Below are 10,512 nucleotides of genomic sequence, written 5' to 3' on the forward strand. Positions count from 1 at the left end.
GCCTTAGCGGTGCTCGCGCGCCCCCGGCCTGAAACTGCGCTAGCGGGAGTTCTGGATTGGATTTGATTGGCTTGACTTGGCTTGGATTGTATTTGTATTGGTTTTGTATTGGATTGGATTTGGATTAGATTTGGATTGGGGGATAAGCAGCAGTAAGCATGATAATCAGCTAATCATAGACAACCAGGAAAGCTAAGAATAACCAGCTGAACCTTAGATTACGCTACGTATATCCTGGCATAGCCGCTTGGCTTTCAAAGCCTCTGGGTTACGCCGCGGCGAAGAGACCGTGACAGGCTATACCGTAACTCCGTGGCGATATGCTTGGTTCCAGCGAGCGAGCTAGGACGACAAGGCGAGCGCCTAAAGTGCTCTGCACTTAAAGCAATAAGGGGGAGATAGCCGAACCTTGTGAGCTTCCCTTGGAGGGTGTGGATAACGTTGGGGAGGTCAGTGATCCGAGTCGGATTGTGGCAGTTCAGTCTGCTAAAAATGCCCGTACATAGTCGAAGGTGCGTTGACCACAGCGTGTGGTGTTCAGTCCATTGAGGACGGCTTCATGGGTGACGTTGTCAAAGGCACCACGTACATCCAAAGCTAGGCTTGCGTTGAGGTAAATTTTTCTGAGGTTGTCTGTGACCTGTTCTTTCAGCTGAAGAAGGACGCCTTGTGTGGAAAGTTGGTTACGGAGCCCGAACATCGTGTGCGGGAAAAGGTCATTATTTTCCAGATGGGCAGTGAGTCTTGCGTGTACCATATGTTCCGGCAGCTTGCCGAGACATGATGTGAGGGATTGCAATTGACTTAATTGGGTTTGGAAATTAGAGTAATGTCGGCGTGGCGCCATTGCGGAGGGAGAGAGAGAGAGAGAGAGAGAAAAAAACTTTTATTGAGCGACTGGGGTTAGGGAAGCGTGGTGGCCGCCGGTTGGAGGTCGGCGGCGACGATGGCAGCTCGTTCCACCATGGCGATCTGAACGCCCGGGTCGGAGCTGCCCAGCGCACCCTCCCATTGCTCGTCACGGGTGATTAATGGGAAGGGATTGGAAGGACATGCCCACATAGAGTGGGCAAGTGTGGCGCGCTGGCCACATGCGGGGCAATGAGGTGAGGGGTAGAGGGAAGGGTGGATATGATGGAGCACCGCCCTGCAGGGAAAGGAATGAACCTGAAGAAGTCGCCAGGTGCGCGCTTGCTCATTGCTGAGCTGGGGATGCGCCGGGGGGTATTTTCGACGGGCGAGGCGGTAATGTGTGAGTATGTCATGATACGTAATTAGGCGGTCTCTGGCGGATCGGGCCCCATGGTAAGGAACTAGGCTGGCTCCCGCGCGGACTGTGAATCCTCGAGCCGCGTCATGGGCCGCCTCGTTCCGCCCGAGTCCCGAGTGCGCCGGGGTCCATAGCAGTTCTGCCGGGGAAGTTGGAGGATTTTGAGAGTTAATTTTGAGTGCCAGTGGCGAAATGAGACCACGGGCGAAATTTTGAACGGCCGTCTTTGAACCAGAGATTACGATCGTGGGGTCGGCCTTTGTGACAGGGCGAGTGCAATTGCCGCCTCCTCCGCCGTGGCAGGGCAAGGGGTGCGAACTGTAAGGGAGCATAACGGGGGGTCGTCCGGCCGATTCACAATGGCCAGAGCATAAGCATCGCGGCGACGGTATTCTGCCGCGTCAACGTATAAGGTATCTGGTCTTACAGGTAGGCGTCGCTGAAGAGCCTGCGCTCGTTGCATTCTGCGTCCCGCATGATACACAGGGTGCATGTTGCGTGGTATAGGACGGACTACAAGTCGAGCGTGAATGGCGCGAGGAATGGGGTATTTATGAGCGGGCAAAGTAGGGGCACGAATCCCGAGTCGGTCAAGGATGTGCAGACCGGTTGAGGTAGTGGATAGGCGGGCTATTTGCCCTGTCAGGTGCGCAGGGAGGGTGCCCGCTTGTGAGTGGTGGTTAAAGAGAGCTATACGCCTCGAGCGCGGCCTGTAGGGGCGCCACTGAAATCCCCCTAGCGACCCGTTTCGAAAGCAGGCGCGGGAGGCCGCGTCCGGCTCCCCAGTGCCGCCGCTGCTTTTGCGGCACGTTCACGCCTGAGATTTACCGTTTGCGGGCGTTTGAAATCAGTGTTTATGTGGAGCAGTCACTCTGTTCGCAGATCGGGTGTGTTTACGAGAGTATAAATGTTTCTGGCGCGACCTTAGTGTGGTATATTCGATCTGTATAAGCGCCAGGTGTGTTTCACAGGCCAGCGTCGCGGAACGGGCGTATGATGGAGTCGATTGTAGTTACGCTGACCTGAATTTACTAGCAGTGTCTCCGTAACCAACGGGTCCTCAGATGTTCATGATACGGCTATACACTACAATTTAAATCGGTTTTGTTCGCAATCAGCGGAGCACTCATACCTGACAGCACGCCAGTTACGTTTGCTAATAAATACCTCAGATATTGATCACCACCATTTACAAGCCAGTCTGCGGTAATTTCGGAATATTCAACAAAAGTACGATGGACAATGCATAATTATACTCGGGGATCAGCACACGACAGAGCCGTCTTGTCGTGAGGTGAGCGCCCGGAAACATTCATCTGCTACATATATCTTCTGCGAGCAGCGCGGAGACGGGCTTAGAATATAATCCGCGCCCGCGACTAATCCTTCTTCGAAATATCGTCATATGGCACAGGGAGCCTGCAGAATAAAGCAGAAACTGAAATCAGAGGACCTCACATACCACATGTGCACTCTTCCAACGACACCTTTCATCGCTTGTTGAACAGCCTGCCCTGTATACTTCCAAAGATGCGTCCGCCGTACGATAAGCTGTTTGTTGAAGTAGAAAAACAAAAGGAAAGTGAACGCGAGATTTGTGTGTGATTACTAAAACGTTCATTGCTTGATTCCGCTCCTCATTTGTACACAGCGTCCCCCTCCCCTCCCCCCCGCCGATGTCTCACGAAATAGCGGTGCATTTCGCGTATAGTTGGTCTGAACCCTACCTGGCTTAAGTTTCGACGAACGTCTTTAGCATGTCAGAAGCTGCACTGTGTTTTTTTTTTCATTTCTGTTAGAGCTATTACGTTTCTTAATTCCGCACTTGCACAGCATTTATTTTTCCGTGCTTTCATTAACTTGCCTTGGTTCTTGCTATATGGCGTGTGTGGGCACATATTTAACGACGCACAGGCTTGGAATATACTTAACATTTTCGCAGGGTTTATATCTTATAAGAGGCATAAGTTATTGTCTTGGATTGGGTAATCACATCCCCGATACATATTTTTCTGCGATGTATATATTCCAAACGAAGCCGCATTCGTTGTCCACGCAGCAAAATAAAGCCAACCTCTCATTGTGCCAGTATCAGGTCTAAACGAGGCGACAGTAGAATTCATTTGTGCCTGATGTTTTGGAGGTGACAGGGGTGATACGTTGCTGCCGTCGCCGACGCCCGGAAGAGCGGCGACGAAGCGCGAAGAACCGCGTCCCCGGGTAGCTCTTGCAGGCGATCGCGTACTCTACGAAGACGCAGCTACTTTTTAAATGACCTAAACGTACCCTTTGCCTATAGACGTCACCGTAACAAGTTTTTTTAGGGCGCGGAAAGGCGAAAAGAAGCGAAACAGAACCAAAACACGGCACGAGCCCCTATCAGTCACGCAGCGCAAATCCCGTCAACACCGCGGAGAAGCTGCGGCAGGCGGCGCAGCGATCGCAAAGCTCGAGGCGTATAGTATAGATTCTTGGGCCTCATCGTCGAGATTTTGAAAGAGCTTGTTGGTGGTGCGATCGCGGCCAGGAGTCGTATTTCTAGTAACCTTGCTGATGGTCTGGTGTTGTTCCTTGGTGGTTAAGAGGGTGTCTAGTGCGACGTTAGTGGGACCTGAATATAGGACAGAGGTGGGCGTGGAGTAAGTTGTCGGGTGCCCAATGAGATGGTCACGGGGAGAGTGGAGTTCTAGGGGGGGGGGGGGTTAGATCGTTGTTTCAGATGAGTAGATTGATTTGGTGTGTGGTGGTGGTGGTGCATGTAGGCTTGTCTCCGATAAGCTTGCGAAGGACGTCCCAGGTGCGCTTCCGGATGAGGGTGCCTGCTCTTTAGTTGATCGCAGAAGGAGTACCATTTTTGTACTGTGAGCGTGTGTGCATACTGCACAGCCTGCAGGTATAATATTTGCGATACGTTTTAAATGCATAGCATTTTAGTAACTCACAATGTCACGCGGCGTTGGCGTGCCTTGTCGTACTTGTCGTAGTCCGCAGCCAGGCCACTACACTATAAAAGAAATAAGTTTCCGGCGCCCGGTTTCGAACTCATGACGCCGCGGGCGGAACGCAAGGTGCCCGGCGCACTACCGACTGAGCCACGAAACCGACACAGATTTCGATGCACCGAACGCGCCTTATATCCACTTATTTCTGGTTTGTTTCGAAAGCGCCACAAGTTGTCCCGCGCCTCCGAAAGATGGCGACACGGGTCCCGCGATCGAGAGATACGACTTGGCGGCGCACCCCCTCGGAAATGCTGTGCATTTGATCGTGCCCCTCGCGAGGGGGATGTCTTTTTCCCTTTTTTGAGTGTTTGGTTGTGTTTTTGTTTCTGCCATCGTTTCACAACGCCCCAGTGGGCTTCCCATATATGAAGGAGATGGGTGTCAGCCTCCGCGTGTTTATCGGTGAGTTGCACCGTTTTTGTGTGTTTCTGCACTAGGACTTCCAGGGCTGCTGTCCAATCTTGAAGGCTATCTGTGATGGAGGGAAGCGTGGTTGGGTCTTTGCGGAATTCGGGCCAATTTGTGATGCTGGCCTTCCCCAGTGAGCGTGTGGTGCATCCGAGGTTAGTTGTTATCTTGATGATACAGTGATCACTGCCCGGAACTTCTTGGGTCCGTTGCCAGTCCAGGTAGGTGACGTAGTTTGCACAGCGGAGGTCAGGGGAGGTATCGCTGGAGAATCTCGTACCCAGCATGGTGGGGGTGGTGAGGTCGTTGTATAGAGTGAGGGCATGGTGCTGGGTCGCGTGGAGAAGGGCGGTGCCTTTTTTGGACGCTTGTGTGTAGCCCCAAAAGTGATGTGGAGGGTTAAAATCACCGAGTAGGATGAAGGGACTGCGGGATGCTTGTTTCTTAGCGTCGTGCATCAAGGCTTCAATCGCATGAAGTGAGGTTGGCGGAGGACTGTAAGCATTGTGGATATATACACTTGGGTGAGTATGTCGATCAGGAAGAACCTCTATAAAAGTTTGTGCGAAGGGAGAGGCAAGGTGATGTTCTTGCGCGGTAAGGTGCTGTGCCACTAACGTCGCATTGCGGTGCAGGGTGTCTTGTGTGTAAGTGGTATATCCTTGAAGAGATGGGTTGGGGGTGTCAGCCTTTTTTGAGGTGATGACCTGAGGAGGGCTTTCGGAAACGTGTAGGGCTGGTTGATTTTTCTCGTTCTTGGATGGCCGGCAGTTCCATCGGTAGATTGGGAAATCCTGGGGATCAGTTGCCATAGGACTCTTGCTGTTGAAATTTGGCTTTCTTCGTTTGCGGTTGGGGAAAAGGGGCAAGTTCGGTCATTTCTTCGAGTTGCGCGACTCAAGTGTTGATCGATTCAATAAGGGGCTGCAGGGGCTATATAGAGTGGCTACTGCTTTGGCTTGGAGGGCTTCGAGGGCTTGGGTGATGCGTTGGTGAATTTTTGAATGAGGCGTCCTGCGACCTTTTCTACCATTACGTCTATGGGAGGTTCAGGGGGAGTGCGTGAGGCGAGGCCGCGGACTGTGTGTTCCAGCGTGCATCGTTGTTGCAGTTTTTGTAGCGTTTGCCGGAGTTGGCAGGACAGGGTGATTTTGGGAGCGGCGGAGATAGGGGAGATGTTAGTGGTGGGAAGGGGTGGGGAGGTATGTGTGAGCAGTTTTCAGGGGTGGGGAGGTGTGAGCAGTGGGAAGTACGTTGCGCAGCAATGGCTTACAAGCTCACCTTGTTTCGGTGCGTATATGGATGGGCAGTCTTCATGGTTGAGATCACCCGTTTCGGAGTGGGCGTGGGTAGGACTCATTTTGGGCACTCCTTGCTGGCGGTAACGTGGGGTTGCTGGTATTACTTGTATTCACTGGCGAGGCGCGCATGCAGGCAACCGTGTGAGTGCGCCGCCACTCGTTACGTCTGGCTCCGTGGGATGGCGGTACTTTTCCATGCTAAGCACATGACTATGTTGCACGTTACAAACTCTACCTTACTGAACGCGAAGTGTTGCCTCGAGTCCAATGTGAGTGCGATTAATAATCGAGAGGTTTAGCTGATCGTTTTCGACGCTCCGCTCCGGTATCGGCGGCCCGCTCAGCGCAACCGGAGCCAATGCCGTTCGCGGCCAAGCGCGCCACGCATGCGCAATGGCGCTTCCGCTTGCTATCGGAGCGGAGCGGACCGTGAAAGACGGTCAGCTAAAACTCCCTAATATCTCCGTTGGCGCCACCGTTGCGAATCGTGTGGAAAGGGAGCAGACGACGCACGCCGGCGTGCGGGCGCAGAGGCAAAATCCGCGCCATTTCCGTGGCGCATCCGCGTTTCCAGTGTTGCCAAGCGAAGGAATTGACAGCTAAACTTTTCAACGAATAGCACCCATAAATTTCACGTATAGGTTGACAGTCGTGCTGGGGTGATGGGTTGGCGACGTGCAGCGGGGGCACTGAATTCAGTGAGTTTGGGTGGGGGGCAGATGTCTTGGCGATGACCGACGTCGCCGCAGAGTTGACAAACCTGGGCGACGTGGCAATAGGGCCGGCAGCGATGGAGAACGCAGCCCACTTGGACGTAGTAGGTGACACGGGTGCCATTGAACGTCAGGAGGGCTGATGTGCTGCGTGCCATGAGCCGAGCGTGGAGGAGGAGTGGGCGGTGGGCTTCTAGAAGTTCTTGCAGAGTTTCCTGGGTAGTGTCACCTTCCAGACCGTGGAACACACCATGGCAGGTGTTGGGTGGTGGATCATGTATGGGGCAACCATGTCTGCACTTCCGAGGTGAATCGTTATTTCTATGAGCTAGTAAAATAACTTCGTTGAGGAACTGCTGCCTCGAAATGTCGCTTGATTCAGCGAAACTTGCCGCAAGAGTTCGGGGAGCCGAGGACGCTATACTCAGACCAGAGCGCGGGCGGTAAATGATTATGTAGTGGTTGCCTGGGTAGTGGGTCGACGCGCATGGTTGCAGCAGTTTTTGGGTCTTCCTGTGGTCGGCGGGGCGACTGGTTGAAGTCCGACGATAGATGGCGGGGTGGCTGCTTGGCGTCAGCTGGTTTAGAGCGGGCGGCGAGCACCGTCTTCCGAGTATTTTGTGGGGGAATTGTGCGGCCACTTATCTCGTCAAACTCCATAGTGGCGAGGGATGTCTGGTGGAACGTTGATTGGTAACTCTGGTCCGATGTTGTGGCGGTAGGTGTCGTGATAGACGCAGCGGTGTCGCTAGGCCTGGAGGCGAGGCCTAGCGTAACCGGCGAGAAGGGAGACCATGAGGTGGACGATACTTTCGACCTGAGTCGGGCGTCCACGTGTTCCAGAAAACGTACCGGAACTGCTGGTTTTTGCCGTATGATGGTCAGAGAAAAAGTCCGCTATTGTAGCGAAATAAATGGGCACCGAAACGACTCGATCGTGGGCGGTGACGTTGGCCTCCTGGTGGCGAACCCCGAGAACATAAGAAAAAAGAACTGAGAAAGAAAATGGACAAGGTAAAGGGAATAAAAGCAAACAGAAAGAAAGCGAGAAGCAGTACGACGTATAAACAGAGTGCCGAAGACAAAATAAATAAATATATTTTAACCGTGAAGGAGACGAAGACCCATTTCGAAAGCCATCACCTCCACTATCATCATCATCAAAATCACGCGCCGGTCTGGAAGGTGATATGGCAGACGCAGAGACGCCGATGGAACACGCTGCTACACTGTAACGCTGCTCCGAGGGCGTCTACGATGTCTTCGCCACAGCGAAACTGGGAGCTGACGCTCTACGAGCAGCAGCGTACGCCGCAAGAGGTGATAACAGACCCCGAAGTCGAGATCGCCACGTCGCCGAGTGGCATGTTAAGCGACTTCAAGTGCCCCGTCTGCCTGGGCCTGCTGAAGAACACCATGACGACCGAGTGCCTGCACCGGTTCTGCCAGGACTGCATCGTCAAAGCCCTACGGACGGGCAACAAGGAGTGTCCCACATGCCGCACGAAGCTGAAGTCCAAGCGGTCGCTTCGTCCCGACTACACGTTCGACATGCTCATCGCCAAGCTCTTTCCAGAGACGCTGACGCAGGAGCGACCTGCAAGCCCTGGCGCCTCCACCTCCAGAGACGACCGCGGCGGGGAGGCCTCCGGCAGCAGCAGCGGAGCGAGTGCTTCAAGCCGTCGTTTTACCATCTAGACACGGCAAACTCTCCACCAGGATGTCTCTCTTGGGATCACCTACACCGTGAAGCTTTGCAACCTTTGCTGGGAAAGCGCCTGACGTTAAAAAGACTTCTGGGGTTCTACTGTGGCCATCGGAAAGCTCAAGGATGTTTCGTGTTGTTCGAGTGGTCTGTCTTCTGCGTCTGAGTGGTCCCTCTTCATCGTCTTCTGTTCTGTGTGCTAGACAAAGTGTAATATATCATGCCAAATGTATTACACACTCGTGGGGCACATAAAGTGGAAAGGCATGCAATCGAGTGTTTGTAGAGTTTCGCTTTTGGTCAAATGGGCAGCAAATGAGTCGGAGCGCCATCTTTCAGCGCGAACTACAGTAAATAAGTAATCGCATGGCACTCGCGATCGGCTGCGGAGGCCGTGGTAATCGGCATTGTAGTCATCGTTTTCGCTGAAGCAAATGAGTCAAATACGAACCAACGTAATTGCCGACGCCGTCTTCGTCCATGCGGGATATTAAACACCGTTGCATTACAGTCAGACACACGAGAAGGCAAAAACTCTGGAGTGTGCTTGCTTGACGTATACGTGGACGACACTTTGCAACAGAACGAATCTTACAGTTATCGCGAATGTTGAAAAATTTAAGCATGCAGCCCCGCCGGTTAAAGGGACTTAAGTAAGACGTCTTGAAACGATAGCAATAAGATGAGGTGCAAAAAGGCGAATTAATTTCCTCTTAATAGGTTCAATGAGGTCATTTTTAATAGCGGAGCTGTTTAGGGGCCCGCCATGTCCTCCGCCCCCTGTTCCGCTGTCACGCTCGCAGCTGGGATTCAGGTGGCAAAGATTGGTCCTAGTACAGAAAAAATTATGAAAAAAATGGCACAGCTTGCACTGTGGTGCAAGGCTGGAGAAACAGCAGAGCTGCGGGTCGACCTAGCTTGTCCCCACACTGACAGTGGATCCCATGGGAGAGAAGGAGCAGCCGGACCCCAGTAGTGCAAAGCCGCTTTGGACGGCACTGTTAAGCAAGCACCAGTAAAGTATGTGCAGTGTTTGGTGGTGGCAGAAAGATGGCTCATACCCACTCAAGGGGATTGGCCAGGAAATGAGGGCTTTACCGAAAGAAACTATGTAGTTTTGGAAGGAAAAGAAAGATATTTAAATGTTAGAATGAATTAGCAGAGGATGTCTAGAGAAATATAGGTTAGGAGATTATAGACAGAAGTAAAAAAAGATTAAAAAACATGAAAATTCAGAAGTAAGTATAGCGAAGAGAGAATATGGTACAGATGAAGCAGTGAGCAAGGCGCGCGCAGGTTTCACGGGGAGTCCAGCAGGGCCAAATGATAGCTAACACGGCAGACGGTCTGATTGTAGAATGAATGAGTGTAACGCATGGAAAAGATCCCCGTAGCAGAATCCCAGTACTTTAGCCTTGAATGATAAAATGAGTGTAGTAGACAGTGGGAGGTTTAGCCGGTTACATGCGTCTTCTAAGTATCTTCGTCTTATAGAGGAGAACCGTTGGTAGGAGAAGAAGAGATGGTCGATCCTTTCTGGTTCGTTGCAGAACGCGTATTTCAGTAGCAATCGTCATCATCCCTTTCGTCTTCCGACGGCACTGCCGCGTAGAGAAAATCCTCTTGTAGCGCGCCTTCGCCCCGGTAGACCTCCACTTCTTCGTGAGCTGGTCCGGTGCCCGTCTCCACGTGTGGATCGCATGACAGATCCGTCGTAGTCGTCTTTGACGTGGCGGACCCGTGGCGCGCAGGTCGCTACACGACGACGACGGCGGCGGCGGGAGCTCCTCATGTGGCGTCAGCCCTCGCGAAAGCCTAGGCGATGCCGGGTGGTCGCCGCGAGGCACGCGCTCACGTTTGCTCGGGGTTTTCTGTCTACGCCGGACAGATTTGTGTCTGCCTAAGCAGGTCTGTTGTTAAGAATAAAAAGAAGGTCCTGGGGCCTTCATATTGATCTTCTTTTGGTCTCGTCTCGTCTCGTCTCGTCTGGTCACGGCTGCTGTTGATGGTCTGGTCACGGGCTGGGGACACGGGGCGGGGGGACGTGGTCGAACGCGTGTCGTCGCAGGGATGGGGCTTCCCGACATGGTCCACGCACCCTCGATGATTGCGC

The 10,512-nt window shown here is 52.9% G+C and overlaps 1 pseudogene; it reads left to right on the plus strand.

Moving 5' to 3' along the window:
- Positions 1–7,951: 7,951 nt before the first annotated feature.
- On the plus strand, positions 7,952–8,392 carry LOC144146281 (E3 ubiquitin-protein ligase RING2 pseudogene; annotated as a pseudogene).
- Positions 8,393–10,512: the final 2,120 nt, after the last annotated feature.

The sequence above is a fragment of the Haemaphysalis longicornis genome, unplaced genomic scaffold (assembly GCF_048455015.1).
Source record: "Haemaphysalis longicornis isolate Haplotype H1 unplaced genomic scaffold, Haemaphysalis longicornis Haplotype H1 scaffold_7, whole genome shotgun sequence".
Lineage (NCBI taxonomy): Eukaryota > Metazoa > Arthropoda > Arachnida > Ixodida > Ixodidae > Haemaphysalis > Haemaphysalis longicornis.